General features: G+C 51.4%; 1 long non-coding RNA gene across 2 annotated transcripts; it reads left to right on the top strand.

The window, feature by feature from the left end:
* The first annotated feature begins 7,104 nt into the window (after nt 1-7,104).
* LOC125103774 (uncharacterized) lies at nt 7,105-17,850 on the top strand. 2 transcript variants are annotated; one of them, XR_007128491.1, is made up of 5 exons: nt 7,105-7,272; nt 10,219-10,452; nt 10,642-11,986; nt 16,119-16,370; nt 17,264-17,850. It is a non-coding gene; the product is annotated as an uncharacterized LOC125103774 (long non-coding RNA). The 2 variants fall into 2 exon arrangements; XR_007128490.1 differs by having other exon boundaries at nt 10,219-11,986.

The following is a 17,850-nucleotide window of genomic DNA, read 5'->3' as shown; positions in this document are numbered from 1 at the left end:
CACCTACATCGGGACACTGGCTCAAAAAGGTGTGCTGGGACCATTCTTGGGAGGCTGACCTAAGAGACACAAAGGGAAGGAACAGTTAATGAGCTAAGGAGGGAGACTCATACTGACCCAACAGCTGTGGCAGCCATATTGGAACCACGAAGAGAAAAGAGAGAAAACGGGTCCAAAGACCAAAGTGAGTAGATACACAGGCATAGGCAGAAATTGCAGGAGAGAGGGGGAGAGAGGGAGAGACCAAGAGGGAGAGAGAAAGAGAGACAGAGAGACTGAGTTAGCAGTGAGGGAATATCCCAGTTTCTGTCCCTTGTGAGGTCTCGCTCTTCAGATTCTTTTGGATTCGTGGAAGATTCTTTCTACTTGACACAGTGAGTAGACTTCCCTTTCCTATAGGCAGAACTACCCTGACAAACAAAATGCTCAATGAAAGCTAAGATCCTTTCATTCCTGCATGTTAAGGCCTTGGTGTCAATTCCTAGCCTAAGGATACCATGGGCCACCTTCTTCATTCCCAAAGTCCTCAGGGATTTAATTGGATTCTCTTCTCTGTGTGTTCATTAAAATTGAGAAAAAAACTGAAGTGTAACATACATATATCAAAGCATACAATTCTTAGGTATATACCTCAAATAATTTATACACACACACACACACACACACCTGTATAACCACCACACAGATATAAAACGTTTCTAACACTCACAGAAAGTTGACTCTTTCTATTCTCTGTGGAGTTGCAGACCAGATTATGAGCAGTTCTTGGGTGTCTATGTGCAACGGACTAAGTTGTGCTCTTCCATAATGCATGTCTTAAAACCCTAACCCCATAGGACTGTATTTGGAGATACGGTCTGCACGATGTGATTTAGATTAAATGAAATCATAAGGGGGGCCCCCTAATCTAACACAACTGATGTCCTTGTAGGAAGAAAAGGCACCACAGCTCACTCTCTCCTTCCCTTACCCCTCCCTTATGTGCACAAAGATGAGGTCCTGTGAGCACCCTGAGATGGCGGCCCCCTACCTACATGCCAGAAGAGACCTCATGATGAAGCCGACTTGCCGGCACCTAGATCTTGGCCTACCAGTCCCCAGACCTGGGAGAAATACATTTCTGTTGTTTAAGCCCCTGGGTCTATGGTATTTTGTTTTGGCAGTTTGAGCAGATTAATATACCATGGGACCCTTACGAAGGACAAAGAGAAGAGAAAGACGTCTTGAACAGAAAACTACCCCTGAAAGGAGCTCAGGCAAGTGATTTCACAACACAGACAGGTGGCCCGTGCCCTGCATGGCGGGGGAGGAGAGGGCAGGCAGCACAGCCGGCAAGCCCGCAGCCCCTCTGGCCACTGGGTCTGGTCCACCTCTAGGCTGGCTTGGACAGACTGCACGGAGACATTTGATCAATGGAACTGTAGTTAAATGTCAACCAACAGCCTCTCATTCATCTGTCCCCTCGGAAGTGCTCCAAGACAGCCCAACAATCCAATAGGGCTTGTATTTGATTTTCCCGAGCCAAATGTGAGCCTGGTGGGTAGCTCCAGCTGAGCATCGACTTTTAGGAAACGGAGCCCTTACCATGCGACGGGCTGAGTGCACTGGGCCAGCTGGATGGTACTGGGCCCCTCCGGAAACAGCTCACTCTCTGGAATGAACTGGGAACACCTCTGCCCCCCGGAACTCGGTGACACCTTACAACGGGTCACTGGGAGGGGTCCATCCTGGTCGAGGCCCTGTTACTCTGTCATTGTCCACTCCCAGGTTTCTGTGTCATCAGATGGCCATCACTAACTTATCCCTCCTGTCGGAGCTGATGTATCAGTGACAGTGAGCTTCTGGTCTCTCTCTCTTGCTGCAATAACTATATTTCTTTCTTTCTCTCTCTCTTTCTTAAAAGCTTTCATTTATTTATTTGACAGAGAGAGAGCACAAGTAGGCAGAGAGGCAGGTAGAGAGAGAAAGAGGAGGAAGCAGGCTCCCCAGCAAGCAGAAAACCTGATGTGGGGCTCGATCCCAGGACCCTGGGATCATGACCTGAGCCGAAGGCAGAGGCTTTAACCTAACACTGAGCCACCCAGGTGCCCCACTTTCTTTTTTTCAAGATTTTATTTTTAAGTAATTTCTATACCCAACGTGGGGCTCGAACTCACATCCCTGAGAGTAAGAGCTGTGTGCTCCCATGACTGAGCCAGCCAGGCGCCCCATGCAATTACTTGTTTCTGTTGCTAGGGCTTTCCCGCCCCCTTGTCGCTGCCGTGATTTCTCTTCCTTCTTGTTCCTGCAATGCTGAGAGGCAGCCTCTTCACCCACAAGACTCACCCCACGAGGCCATCCTGTCTGGTAACCCTCAGACTGGGCCCATCGAAGGTGCTGGAACCTCTGTGCAAACCAGGTCCAGGGTCCCGGGAGATGTTGCCCTTGGTTCCGAGAATGAAGCAGCATTTTGTGGGCGCTGCTCAGGCTGCAGAAAGCACAGACTCCCCCAGGAAGTGGTTGGGCTTCTCGTTCATCTGAGAGGAGGAGGCGGATATGATGGACACAGCCAAGCGGGATAAAAACCAAACAGGCATACGAACAAAACCAAAATCCTGACCCTTGTTTCTGGTTCTGGAGTGACTGTTGGACATTCTGCCATCACAAGAAAGGGGAGCATGAGTGGGGGGGCCCCCCAGTCTCCTGGCATTTCACCCCAGGAGAGCTCCCTGGGTAGTTCTTCCCCCCTTTATCCCTTTGCCCACAGCAGCTTTACAAAACTCCCTCTTGTCTTGACCTTTTGGGAAGCCGGCACAGTGCCCGCAGCCAAACAGCCTGCTTCAAGGGGACGGGGTCTTCTGGACCCTTTGATAGCCTCTTTTGGGAGCAAAAATGCCTTCCAATCAAAGCACCATTTCCCTGTCAAGGCAGGCCCCTCTCTGTCCAGCAACCGGCACCCTTTGGGGATAAGAGTTTTCTTGGAATTTATGAAAACACTCCATATTCATTTTGTACCAAAGATGTAAAAATGTGTCTTTGTGTGAAAGGAGAATGCAGATTTTGATGTGGTTTTTTTTTTTTAAGATTAAAAAAAAAACATTTTGTTTATTTGAGAGAGAGCACATGTGTGCGTGTGCAAGCTGGGGGGGGCGGGGAGGAGAAGCAGAAGGCGCAGACCCCCCCGACTGAGCAGAGAGCCTGACTTGGGGCACAGTCCCAGGACCCTGGGATCATGACCCGAGCAGAAGGCAGATGCTTAAGAAGGCGCCCTTGGTGGGGTTTTAAATCATAAACAGGTATTTTTTTCTTTCCATAAAGAGAAGCAAACAATACAGCTGCATGGTGGTATTACACGGTTTTTCCGCTTCTGGAGGACAACTGGAACCACAGGGGCCCCTGGACCATCTTCAAAGCCATGTTTCTAGGAAGCACTGTTTCTACCCTAACTATACGTTCTCACCTATTTCTCCCCATTCTGTATTCCCACTTCTGTCATTTCCATCCACCCACCGAGGCAGCTCTCCCCTGGGACCTCACCAGCGTCCTCACCACTGTCACCCAACAGACTCTGTTTGGCCCTCATCATTCCTGGCTCCCCAGGGCCACTGGACATCTGGGGCCTCTTCTTCCTTGGAACATCCCGTCCTGAGTGTGTGGGACACCACCTCCCCAGGCCCTCTTCCCCTTGTCTCCCCCCATCCTGGAGGTCTTGGTCACTCCGGGTCAGCTGGGGATGTTCATCAAGGGGCTCTCTTGAAGTCTAGGTGAACCACCTACGTCACAGTTGGTAGAACTCAGAGGCCTTCCCCAGGACGCTTCTGATCTCCAGACACTCTCGGGACTCTAATCTTGGGCTCTGGCTTCCTTGCACGTTGTCTCTCTGTCCGCACTATGTAGACACTAATGAAAAATGCAGCCTCCTCTCGGGCTTCCCATGCCGTGTAATCATACCCCACACTGTGGGGTTATTAGACTTTCCTAAAGGTTTTGGGGTGTTCTAGGTCAGGGGTCACGTTAGGCCTTGCACAGCCTCCCACCATCTTGCCCACCCCCTTTACCTTTCATTTTTCTGTGGCAAATCCCAGACCTCCCCATGCCCTGAAGTGTCTCCTGGCCTCTGAATCCTGAGGGCTGCGGATTCCCAGGCCTTCGGGAGTGGAGGGGGTCTCACCTTCCAAAACAAATGCTTACCACGATTTGTAACAGAAACTCTGCAGTAGACTGTTTAAGCGGGTACCTGGGTGTCTCAGTCAGTTAACCAGCGGACTCTGGATTTCGACTCAGGTCATGTTCTCAGGGTCCTCTGCGCTCAGCTGGGAGTTTGCCGGAGACTTTCTCTCTCCTTCTGCCCCTCCCCCATTCACACGCGCTCTCTCTCTAAACAGATAAATAAAATCTTTTAAAAAACAATAAAATAAAAAATATCTTTCTCCACCTTGTTCCAGCCTTGCTGTTTTCTCCTCGCTCCAGACCCACACATCCTATGGATACCTCAGACTCAGGGTGTCCAAACTGGAGCTCATCATCTCCCTTGGAAGCCAGCTACTCCTCTCTCTGCTCCCATGATTGGCATCCCCATCGGGTCAGGTGCCTGGGGTTTCCCAGATTGCTGGGCCCGGGGTCCAGGCCTGCACCACGTCTCCCCCAGAGAAACTGCTTCGGGCCCACCCCTTCCATCCGTCCTTACAGGGAGGGCAGCCACAGGCACGGTTCTCAAACGCCGTCTGATCGTAACACAGCTCTGTGACCAGCTCCCCCATGGATCCCAAGGTCTGCTGACATCCCAGCTTGTGTCCCACCAACCCCCAGCCCGTGCTCCAGCCCATTGGCTCCCAGGGTCCGTCCCTTTGCTGTCTCAGGCTTGTTCCTGAACATCCACTTCCGTCTCTTACTTCTTCCAGAAATCCTTCTACACCCCCCACTTGCGGTTAGGTGCCCTTCCTATGATCGGGGAGGGTATTAATAGCTGCTTGGCCAGACAGAATAGTGTAAACACTGAACTCTCTGGGGAAGGGAAGGGAGGGGGAAAGGTGTGTTTATGTGTGAGCGCTGGGAGTGTGCAGGGGGAGAGGCACAGCCCAAGGTCGAGAATCAGGAAAGGACCGTTCAAAAGGGAAAAACAAAGGAATAATCATGGGAGCTTATCATTGAAGATTACAGAAGTAAATACCAAAAGAACTAACTTAAAGAATGTGAACTTTGCGGGTCTCGAGATCGGGGAGTGTTGCTGTTGAGCCAATATTTATTGTACCACTGACCAAATAAAAATTGAATTAGGAAAATAATTGAAACAGAACAACTCCAAGCCACTGAGCTTGGGTGAGGAGGGCTGATCTGGTCCCACCCATCCCCAGGACTTTGACTGCACCTTTGGAAACTAGACCAACCGTGGTTTCAAGAAATGCCCAGGAAACAAGGAGGAGAACCTCCAAATGCCTTAGATAAGACGCAGCCACTTGAACAATGAGTCTCTCTGCGATTCAGGACGATTCAGGACGGCAGAATTCTGCTGTATTTCGTTTTTGTAAACGCAGACCGTCTATCTCTTGCAGTTTGCTGGGCATTCGGGTCTGGAAGAGGCTGGAGTCTCTCCGCCAGGCTGTTTTCCCTGAAACCTACCGACTGTCATGGCCCCACATTTAAGAAGCTGTGTTTTTGGGTGGTTTCTCCTGGCGGCACGGGTGCCTTCCAGTCCTCTGCAGAGGTGAGGAGGAGGAGGGCTTGCACAAGGCGGGGGTGGGGGGGATGGGGAGCACCATTCCCAGAGCTGTTTTGAACAATATGTAGGATTTTTTCCAGACGTGATTCTGGCCGTTTTAAATCCAGGAAACTGAATGTTTTGGTTTGGTCCTTCCCAGGCCAAGTTTCTACCCAGATTTCCAGCAATGTCAATGCATGATATATAATTATAGTATCTTTAAATTAGGAAGAGGCTGCGTGAAGATGCTAATACAGCTTGCTGCATTTAGAAAAGCTTTCAGCCCGAATTGTGTAGAACAGGGACCTATTTTACTATTTTATTTCAGAGTCACATGTGAACTATGTCTTTTTTAAGCCTTAGAAATTTGTATGTATTTCTAAAGCCTGCAAAAGGGAGCATTACCCATGTGGCCCACCCCTGAGATTTCCAAGAACACGTCTTCTGTGGGGTTTGTAACATAGAAGACTTCTTGGAGGTGTAGATCCAGGGTTTGCCCCCGTATCTGGGAACTCTCACACCCACCACCGTTCCCAAGAGTGGGGTCCTGCTGTCCCCGGCCCCATGTCTGAGCATGCATGCTCCCAGAGCCCTAGGACAGTGGGGAGGGTTGGCCTGATGGAAGTGCTCCCTCTGGCCTGCAAATCTGGTCCCAGGGCACCTGGAGACGCCATCAGCTGGCACAGGCACCAAATGTGTAGGGTCATGAAAAGAACCGTCATGGTTCAGCAGAGATGAGAAAGTCGCTCTGCAAAGAGAGGGAGAAAGGAAAAGCAGATGCTCTGGGCAAGCAGAGAAGAGAGATCTCATGTCCTGAGAGAGGCCAGCCAGCAGACACCTACAGGGACCAGGAGACAGACAGACAGCAAGACAGAGAGACAGATGCATAGACGGAGGAAACAAAGGGACAGAAATCTGGCCTTGGCTCCCTACACGTCCCCCTATACCCTCCGCAAGCCCCCCACCTCCCGCCTGGCTACTCTCCACCAACATCCCTGGGCTGGCCCTGCCACCAATAGTCTCATCATCCTTTCCTTTTAACCTAATGGACAGGACTCTGTCCCTTCTGGAAGAGTCCTGGGTGAATCAGTCACCAGACAGTGCTTGGCATGGAAGGGAGCTGGGGCTGCTGTTTTGTGTCTGTTCTGGGAATCTATTTTCATCCTTTTTGGGGGGCGGTGGGAGAACACTTGGTGCTTTCTTTCCCCCAGAGGGCTGGGAATTCAGTATGTCAGTATAATAAAATTCCCCAAATACGTCTCTTTGTCCAGACAATGGTATTTTTTTCCCTAGTCATTAAGTCAATGCTGCTGTAAGAGTGACACTGAAGTGACTGGGTTTTATTTTTGACCCCAAGGTACAAAAAGTGCTGCTTACTTTCTTACTGTGTACAGGCGGGGTGATGTGTCCAAGGCGAAAGTTCCGGAGCTTCGGAGGGCTGGGAATGGTTGATCTGTGGTGAAGATCTGCCTTGGTCATGACCTCTGCAGTGTCAAAAATCCCACAATGGCATGTTGAGACGTCTGCCCACCAGCTCGTAGTGCATAGTGGGAACTCAGCAAACACACTGGAAAGGCTGGGCAAGGGACGCACATGTGAGTGCTTTGGATGGAACGTGGCCAACAGCCAGCAGGGGGGGAAGGAAGGAGAGCAGGAGGCTGAGGAGCTTGGCTTCAGGGGTGCTCTCTCCATTGCCATTCCTGCCCAGCAAGCATGCTGAGGTTGGGTCGGGGGCAAGCGCCCGCTTGCCTCTGGTCTGGCTTACCTGGAAGGACATAAGGCTTTTCCAGGTCCACAGGCGCTGAGCTCTGGAGGGCGGGGCCCACAGGGGCTCCAGGAGAGGAACCGAGCTGCCTGTTCCACACCACAATAAACACAAACACGCCGGCTGGACTCCGAGGACGTCATCCCCATGAAGCCCTCCGTGGCCTCCAGTGTCCCTTCCCCAACTCTCCTGGGGGAAAGGAGTGCCCAGCCTGAGCCCACCCAGGGCACAGCATGATCATAGGTTCTAGGAAGATGGTCTTGTGGGTTACTCTCCGGGGCCAAGAGGCCTGCAGGATCCCAGAGCCGAAGCTGCCAGGGATGTTCTGGGCAGGCCCGTCAAGGGCCAACCCTGCTCTGAGCGTTGGCTCCGTCTTCCTTCCCTTGTCACTCCAGGCCTGGGAGAAAGAACAGGGTGGGCAGGGCTCAGAAGGTGCTCCAAAAGTGTTGCTGGAGGGAGGAAGTGCTCTCCCTCCGCAAGTGGCCTTTAATCTCTGCCTTCCCCAAAGGCCCCATGAGGCCAGTTGTCCTGCGTTCCCCACCAGAGATTTCCTTCCATTGTCTTCTGGGCTTCAGGAGTCCTGGGAGCCTCTCATTCCCTCAACTCTGCGGTTTTCATTCCATTGTCTCAGGACTTGACTGCTGCCCTGCAAAGTTCAAAGCAAGACATCTTGGTTATCAAGATTTTGGAAAATTATTTAACTTTGCATTTTCTGCCCAAAATTTGGGGGAAGTTTTTATTTTTTTTCTATCAAGTTTAGGGATCCCACCAAGTTGTTATTTTAGGGTTAGTGGGCTTCTCATTTTAATTAGTGCAAGATGACCCATCTCGGTTCATTATAAAGTCTTCCATTCATTTATTTGACAAATACTAAAGGCTTACTGTGACCTAGGCACTGTTTTGGGTTTTGTTGTTGGTTTTTTTTAAGATGTTATTTATTTATTTATTTATGAGTGAGTGAGTGAGTCAGTGAGTGAGTGAGAGAGAACACCGGTGCAGCAGGAAAGGGCAGAGGGAGAAGCGGGGAGCCCAATGTGGGATTTGGCCCTAGGACCCTGGGATCATGACTTGAGCCGAAGGCAGGCGCCCCTCTTTGTTTTTTTAAAGTACGTTTTAGGCCCAACATGGAGTTTGAACTCAGCTCGTGGAGATTAAGATCACATGTTCTAGGGACTGAGCCAGCCAGGCACTGCTGGATGAGGCACTGTTTTAAGTTCTGGCGAGACAGCCATGAAGAAAACAGACAAGACTCTCTACCTGTGAGTGTGTGCGTGTGTGTGTGAGACAGACAGACAGCAGGTGGGGGGCAGAGAGAGGAGGGAAAGGAAGGAGGGAGGAAGAAAGAGGAAGAGGAGAAAAGAGTAAAAGGGAGAGGAAATATAAACTTGTTTTGATGATTAATTCTGTTCCACTTGATTTATTCTGAAATTTCAGGGACTTTTTTGTCATCCTGTATGTTCATACTTTCTCCTGGAAGTCTGGCACGGTCCCCAGCTTTCCTTCCCTCTCTCAGTGATTTCCCCCACGTGCCACACAGGTTTCCCTGTTGCTCCTGTTTAATCATCCAGCCTCCTGTAACCCTATTGACCATAGCAAACAGTGACAAGCGGAGGTGACAGGCCCCCAGTTCCCCTGCCCTGTCCTTGTCTTGTTCCCCAGCCCTCCCAACAATAGGTAATAGCTATTTTCTCAAATCTTTTTTTCTTTCAGTTGAGAGATCTATTTCAGAGAATAGGATTATCAATAAGATTTCACTGCCTTCTCCTTTTACTTTTGTGCTGGGGCTTTCTCACTGGGATCAGATTCATTTTCTTCCTCTTATATTCAGACTTCTTAAAATTCATGTGTAAATCCATTAAGAGCAAGTGGATATTTTTTTTAAAAATCACCGAGGGGTGCCTGGGTGGCTCAGTGGGTTAAGCCTCTGCCTTCGGCTCAGGTCATGATCTCAGGGTCCTGGGATCGAGCCCCGCGTCAGGCTCTCTGCTCAGCGGGGAGCCTGCTCCCCCCTCTCTCTGCCTGCCTCTCTGCCTCCTTGTGATCTCTCTGTCAAATAAATAAAATCTTAAAAAAAAAAAATCACCGAACCTAGTAGTATATATGTGCTCAAAAGGGAAGAGAAAGAAGAAAACAGAAAGAAGGGGGCAGGGGAAGACAATGGAGGTCGGGCTGAGGTTCTGCCTTTCACACCTCATGGTGGGTGACCCTGAGGGAGCAACAGGAAGAAGGTGTGGTGGCATCTATGGCTCTCTCAGTGGGTCGGGTCCCCTGTGCCTCTAAGGCTGTGAGTGTCTCACGTGTGCTCTCCACACCACAAGACCCATAAGGCAAAATCCAGCTATGCCTGGGGCTTCACCGGAGAGACAGTCATCTGCCCCCACTTAGCAGGGAAACCAGTTGAGCTGGATTTTTCTAGGTGGTACTGGAGAGAAATTCATGGTAACGTAAGGGACTTTCAGGAGTCACTGACCAGATGGCATGTCTTACATGGAGAGCTTAGAACCCCATCCTCTGGGGAGAGGTGACCCCACTGTAACAGACATGTCAGCACCTCACGCCCATTGGGGATCTCGCAGGCCCTTCTGATGGGCTGACATCGGCAGACACCCCTCCCCTTTATAGGCCGTCCTGACCATCGGTGGCTTGATACAAGTAGACAAGATGACCAGCAAGATTCCTCCTGTCTAGAACCTGAAATTGGGACTAGCCCACCGAGAAGGGGCGGTTAGCCATGAAAGAGCTGAGATTTGAAGGTCACGCACTGTCATTTCTGCAGGTCAGCCTTATTCACCATGGGAAGGGACATCGTGTACCCGGTGCATTAACTTAACATCCACGGGCTCTTGGGACGGGCCAGGCACCGTTCTAGGTACGGAGGATACAGAGATAAACCAGGTCCCAGTTCTCATAGCACTTACCCAGAGGCAAGCAGTAAATACACGAGCAAGATGGCCAGAGAAAGGCAGAAAGCCCTCAAGTGTTGGAGCAGAGCCATGAACTCCTTTCCCAAGTAACCATTTTCCTTTTGGGAGATAGTTCTCGGCTTGCTACTGGGTTTTGTTGTTGTTTCTAAGCTGAAGTAGGAAAGAAGGGTTGATGGAAACCATGGACTACTCTTCCTTGGTTTTGAGAAATCCCCATCCTCTGAACTCACAGCTCCCCGGTGTGGGATCAGGTAAGTTCCTGGTCTCGCCTGCAGGTGGAGCAGAGCATGTGACCCAAGATGCCACCAATGAGAGGCACGTGCATGACACTAAGGGACACTGAGAAGCAGGTGCAAAGGAATCTTCTCTGGAGAATCCAGCAGATCCATCTGGCTCCCAGAGGTGACGGTAGCAGGCATCCCAACGGTGGTCTCTGCCCACCCAGGCAACAGCGGTGTGTGTGTGTGCAGTGGGGCTCCTACAAGGAATGATCCCCACAAATGACCCCCAAGCCTGGTTCTCTGCCCTCCCTGACGATTTCTGAGGTGCTTACTATCCTGTAATAAGTTCCTCTTCAGCTTAAACTAGCCAGAAAGGAGTCTGTTGCTTAGAAGTCAGGGCTCGCATTGGCACGTGAAGGGAGAAGGGCAATAACCTGATACAGGAGGACAAGATCAGTTCAGCTACAGGTCTGTGCTATGCTGGGAAGAAGTTAGCACAGGGTGATGTGATGGGCCTCTCCGATGGAACCGAAGGAAAAAATGTAGCCCGACAGCATGACATCGGTACTGACTGCATGTCTAAATACATCCAATCAGAAATTATGTATCATCATTCACGCAGGATCTACAAATTTGTCATAGTGGGGAGAAGAAAGCACACAAGGTGATGTGAGACAGACACAAGCAGGGGTGGGGACTCTTTTTGACAGGGTGCTCAGGGAAGCCCATCTGAAGAGATGCCATTGAGCTGAGACCTGAAAGGTAAGAGGGAACCAACCATGCAAAGATCTCGAAAGGAGACTTGTAGGCAGAGAGAGCAGAAATATGAAGGATGAGCTTGGGAGGTTGAGGTCTGGAGGTCAGTGCAAGTGGGCCAAGGACATGATGAGCCTGGGAAGTAGGCAAGGGCCAGGTCACGCCAGGCCTCCCAGGCCAGGGGCAGGCCTTCGGGTTTTGTTCTGAGGATGGTGGAAATCCCTGAGAGGACCTCAGAGAGGGAGCAGCCTTCTGAATGTCCCCCACCGGGCCTCACCTCCTGGTATTTACAGCCTTGTGCAAGCGCTGCCACAAGAGAGGATGGCTGATCTGTGCACCCACCAGGACACTGCAGAAAGGGCGGTGGGTGACTTTCGAGGCTAGGTCATAACAGACCGTCTGACTCTGCCTTGCTCTCTTGGATCACTCCCTCTGGGGAAGCCAGCCACCATATAGTAGGGCCGCTAAAGCAGCCTTATGGAGAGGTCCACCAGTGGGGCCCTGGGCCTCCTGCTCACAGTCCCGGGACCGAGACAGCTCAGAAGCGGATGCTCCAGCCCCGGTCAAGCCTTTAAATGACCATAACTTCCTGAGACAGCCTGAGCCGGAACCACCCAGCTAAGCAGCTTCAAATTCCTGACCCGTAAGTGGGTGAGACCGTAAATGTTTGTCGTTCTAAGCCAGTGAATTTAGGGATAATTTGCTACCTCCTTCCATTGTTCACAACTGGTGTCTGTTTTGCCTGCGGGGGGGCATGCTTTCGTAGCTGTTCGGTATTTGGATAATCAGCATGAGCAGGAGTCATCACATAGAGGGGAGTCATGAGTGAGATGAGACCAAATGGCAGAAGCAGAAAGAAAGGCACACTGTCGGGAGGGCTGAGTCACTGGTGCTGGTTGGAACAGGGTAGAGCAAAGGCCTGTCACTGCCAGGCCTCACTAGCGTCTTGGCTCTTCCTGTACCCGGGTTGTTCTCCTGGGCTCTTGAGCTATGAGACCGAGCTATGATGCCCCATGACTTGGGGTGATAGGAGTTCCCCTCCTTGCTCTACTCAAGCAGTTTTGAATTTGACACTGGAGGGTTGGGTTGCTGTTCTGGTTTCTTCTCCTGGGCTGTGAAGAGTGCTCAGTCCAGGCACAGGTCAGTGCCAGGAGCTGCTTCTGCCTCCATACAATTAAGGTCACATCCTGACCTCACACCAGCCTCTTCAGCCAGGTGGATAAGGGGTTGTATGAGGGGAATCTGCTTCATCCTCTCTTCCCATTAGGAGGGGCTGGGTCATAAGGACCCCACATTCTGAGCAAGGCTCCCCCTCTCTATGCTGGCTGTGTCTTAAGAGTTTGTTTGGGTTTATTTCAAGGACACTCAAACGGGTTTCAGGATAGGAGGTACTGGAATTTTAGCTCACCATAATTTCCAGAAAATCACACACAGCATTCCCCCCAACTGGGGCATTAATTTAAAAAATATTAAACAGAAAAACTTCTGATATGAAAACACAAAAAGTGAACCTTTCTCTTCCACTCTCTGATTCTTTAGATCACGTCCAGTATTTCCTGAATACAAACAGTGCTGTGATGACCATACTTGTTCGCACAGCCACTACCCTGAGTGGGTCTTTCCAAAGAATAGATTCCTGGAAGTTTATCTAAACGTTTTACATGTTGGTAGGTTCTCCCAATGGCCCATCAAAAGACTCTACCAGCATATAATGACCACAGCATACAAGAACACCCCTTTCCTTTTGCCAACACTAGATATTACCAATTTTTAAATCTACATTTCTCTGACCCCTAGCGAGCAGACGTGTCCCTTCTCAACTAGTGGCCATTTTAATTCTCCTGTGAGTTGCCTGTTCTTGTCCTTTGACCATTTGTATATTGGAACATAAAGCTCTGTATTCATTATGAAGGGCCCCTCTGTATTTTAGGGTCATTGTGCACGTTGCACCTGTTGTCTATACTTTGTATTTTACCTTTGATGTGGTCTTTAGTGCTACAGAAGTTTTAAATTTTTGAGGCTGAATCTGTCCATTTTTCCCTTTAGACTTTCTAGATTTTTATGTCTTGCTTTAGGTAGGGTTTCCCCACTCCAAGAATGTAAAAAAAATATATTTTATCCTATTTTCTTTCAGTCCTTTACCTTCCGTTTGCTAGCCAATGTCAATTGTCCTCTAGAAAGGTCGTGCAGATTTACATCACATCAGCCTGTCTGCCCACGCCCTCACTAGCCCTGAGCTCCGCAGTCTTTTCAAATCTTTGATAAGAGTGAACCACCAGTAGCTTCTTATTTTAATTAGCATCTCTTTAATTATGAGTGAGGTCCAGGACCTTCTCGTATGGGTATCAGTTCTCAGTATTTCATTCCCTGTGAACTGCCTGATCCTATCTTGGTCCCAGTTTTTCAGTTGGGTGTTGGCCTTTATCTTACTGATGAAGGGCTCATTCAAAGGAAATGAGCCCTGCGTCCCACCCGTCCCCCCAGTTTGTCTTCTGTCTCTCCTGTCCTGCTGTTCCTTAGAGGCATCTGTCGCCAGCTGCTGGGTGTCCTGGATGGGGCTGCGAGCAAGTCCTCCCCACACGGCACTTGTCGCCTGGTGAGCTGCCTGGACCTTACTCTCCCTGCTCCTGGCACACCCCTAGAGCCAGCTCCCTCTCTTCCTGGCGTCTTTTCCTGAACATTTCAGGCTAGATTTTTACCTTCCACTGCCCTTTATTTCTCATCTTTCTGATACGGATTTCGGTTTGCAGTTTCTAGTCCTATGACAGAGGCTTTAAACACATACCTTCTCTGGGCTCCTGGGTGACTCAGTCGGTTAAGCATCTGCCTTCGCCTCAGGGGATGATTCCGGCGTCCTGAGTTCGAGCCCCACATTGGGCTCCCTGCTCGGCTGGGAGCCTGCTTCTCCCAATTCTCCTTGCCTGCACTTGCTCTTGCTTTCTCTGTCATTATCATCTATTTCTCTCTAATAAAAAGATAAAATACAAAAAAAAAAAACCAAAAAACTTTTCAGTCACGTTTAGAGGGTTGGGCTGGAGCGCAGAGGCCGTAACGGGTTCTCAGCGGCCATCTTGACGCCATCTCTGCCCCCTACCGCCTACGCGCTCGCTTCCGCACTCCGTCCGCCGGGTTCTCTTCCTGTTCCTCGTGGGTGTCCATTTGATGTTCTCTTGTGTGTCAACAACACTAAAATATGTACATACATATATTAAATGTTCTCCAGGTTTTCGGGTCTAGAATCATGTCACCTGGAAATAAGATCATTTATCAAAAAACATCTTAGGGGGACGCCTGGGTGGCTCAGTTGGTTGAGCAGCTGCCTTCGGCTCAGGTCATGATCCCGGCGTCCTGGGATCGAGTCCCACATCGGGCTCCTTGCTTGGCGGGGAGCCTGCTTCTCCCTCTGCCTCTGCCTGCCATTCTGTCTGCCTGTGCTCGCTTGCTCTCCTCTCTCTCTGACAAATAAATAAAATCTTTAAAAAAAAAAAAAAAACATCTTAATAAGCCACGCGTACATTCACACAGATTCGATGGCCGGGCAGATCATTCTGACTGGAGAAGAGGGAAAAAAAAAAAAATCAGCTTCTGGGTCAGAGGCTGCTGGTCGGCATGTCCGCGGGGTCCTGGGGAGCGAGGCCCCCAAGTGTGTAACGGGTGTGGGGGTGGGGCCGTTCTTCACAGGCAGCGTCCCCATCTCCGCCCGGGATTCAATTTTCGGGTGTGGCTTTTCGGAGAGTCACTCGTTCATATTAATGCTAGCGATCAATAGATTCATAATCACTTTCCCGATGGGTCAGGGGCATCTCTCAGGCTTCCATGAGCTCGAGCCTGCAGGCATTGCTGCAACTGCCTTTCGTCCTCCGCTGCGGTTCTTTCTCACGGGTTTGGTTTTTCAGAGCGCGACTGCGCAAGCTCGTGAGGGAGGGGCCGGGGGCAGAGGTGCGGCCGGGGGAGGGGCGGAATCTCAAGCAGGCTCCATGCCCAGCGCCCAGCCCCACACAGGACTCTCTCCCAGGACCCCGAGATCCCAACCTGAGCCAAAATCAAGAGTCAGACGCTTAACTCACTGAGCGCCCCCAGGCGCCCCTTTCTCTGTTTCTGATTCATCCTTTCCCCTCACCCCCTTTTGGATCTTTTCCAAGTCCCTAAGACTCCCCTGCAGCCTGCCCTCGCCCATCCCTCCCTGCTTCCCTGCCTTCCTCAGCGTGTTCCACTGAACATCTCACAAGGGGGTCCCACCAAAAAGACTTGGGGGTCCAGTCTGTTTCAGAAACGCTGCCTTCCACCTCGGCCTCCTCCGGGAAGCCTTCCGGGAGCCTGCGGGGAACTCAGCTGTGTGTCCCTTGTTAGCATTCTGCTGGCCGGTGCCTGCCAGGCCTTGCCAGGGAGGCGGCAAGAGATGTGAGAGGTGTGTAACGGTGCGACACTGGGAAGTCCCCAGAGCTGGGCTGGGGACAGCTATCTCCAGGAAGAGCCTGGAGCAGGAAGGGAGGTGTCTCGGCAGCTCCCACCATCATCGCCTGATCCAAGGCAGTCAGGGGAGGCAGGGACAGCCCCCCAGGCTGGGGACCAGACGGTGCTGCAGTGGTCCCCACAGTGCTCCTCAGGAAGGCAGTCTCTGACTCTCCACCTCAGGGAGCTCCCGAGGAGGTGAGAGGGGCAGCACGCAGACTGGAGGGACAGCTGGATACCCAGGCACGATACTGGGGGCCTTGGTGGGACCTTCCCTCCAGGGCACAATGTGACACCCAGACTTTCTGTCTCTCCCCCTCAAGTCTCAGATTCCCCGGAGAAGACAACTGACTGGCCCTGTGGATCCAGGGCCTGGGTAGCCCTGGCCTGGCTTCTAGAAGTGGCGGGCTGCGAGCAGACTCCAGCCTGCTGGGCTCCCCTGCGCTCAGAAAGGCCGGCGCAGGCCAGATGCAGGGCTCGGGAGCAGAAACAAAGGCCCTGAGGAAGCCGGCGAGGAAGAGTCGGGGCTTACCAGGTCAGCCTGACCAGCAGGCGAGGACTAAGCCTCCTCTGAGGTCAGTGCTGGGGCTCTGGAACCGGGAGAGAGCTGAGGGCGGCCCCCGCCCCTGGATAGATGGGCGAGTCACACCAGCGCCTTAGGGAGAGAGGGGGGAGGCCCAGCCGGGACCCCTCTGTGCGCTGAGAAAACTCTGGGCCGTGCTCCCTTCAGAGCGTGAGCTTGGTCTTCTCAGCAGATCCTTCTGTTGTGTTTCTGAAGTCTAGGAAGAAAGGACCAGTTTAATAAAACGAATTAGAGCCAACATGACAGATAACAGGTAGGAAGTGCTTACCAGGGCAGGCGCAAGCCTGTGAGGTGGGTCTTGCTGTCCCTGTTTCCCTGCTGAGGAGACTGAGACCAGCACCTTCGCAGCCAGGACGGGTGGGTACATGCGTGAAGCCAGGTCTCTGATTCCAGAGCCCGTGCACTTGGCCCCAGAGCAATGCCGCCTATAGATCTTGTTCCTCGTGCACAGGCTGACCATACAACTCTGCTTGCCAGGCCCCTTTATGCCCAGGGAGTGGGCACACTCTGCCACCAAGCCCACATCAAGGCTTTGTCCCGGCACAGTCACTAACGGCGCTTCCTTTCACTCTCACAAAGTGTCCTGGTTTGGATGACAACTTTTAAGGAAACTAGGCTAGCTGGAACCTAGAATATCCTAGCAAGATGCTGGTGGGCAGAGCTTGGAAAACTGGGTCTGCAGCTGCCCCTCACTAGCCCAGAACTCTGGCTCCCGTGCTCAGTCTCCTGGGGCAGACCTCCATCGCTGCCCCCTGGATATCTGGGCACGTTTGCAAACTGGGTTTCCATGATTTCTATGACTCCAAGCCTCTTTGTTTATATTCTCTCTGTCCCCACCCCTCTAATGCAAACTTACCAGATCTTCTCCCTATTTCCCTTCTTTAGCTGTGAAAGAAGCTGTGTGGTCCCAATGCTCCCAGGAAGGACAGCTGTGCTCCGAGTGTCCCCGCTCCTCCCCTCCCCCGCAGTGGATACCAAAGCTTGGGGCTTCTGAATCTTCTTGTCCAAATTTGCAGATGTGTCACAGAAGCAGACACTCAGACCGAGGTGTCCAGGAGAGGGTGCAGAGGGAAATGATGATGTTGGGTGCCGTTTAGTTGGGCACTGGGTTGTCAGTACTGGTTAAGACACAGTCCTTGCCTCAAGTTTCTCGTAGACTGGAGGGAAGGCAGAAGGCAGACGCTACAACAAAATCAGCCCTACGGTTAAGAAAGTGAATCTGTGGGACAAAGTACAACTCAAGCCCCAAAGAGGAAACGGACCAAAAAAGTGAACTGGTCAGCTGTCACCACAGTGCTGTGTAACAAACGACCCCATTGTTCAGTGGCTTACCTTGTGAGCACTTACTTCTGACTCCCACATCTGCAGATTGCCTGGGGCAGCCCTGCCAACTTCAGCTGGACAGCTAGATTGGCTCCTGGGCAGGGATTTGGTTGAAGTCTGCCTTGTCTCATTCTTTTGGACCTGGTGGG

This window comes from Lutra lutra, chromosome 7, assembly GCF_902655055.1.
Source record: "Lutra lutra chromosome 7, mLutLut1.2, whole genome shotgun sequence".
Lineage (NCBI taxonomy): Eukaryota > Metazoa > Chordata > Mammalia > Carnivora > Mustelidae > Lutra > Lutra lutra.
This window is presented reverse-complemented; position numbering and strand designations above follow the sequence as displayed.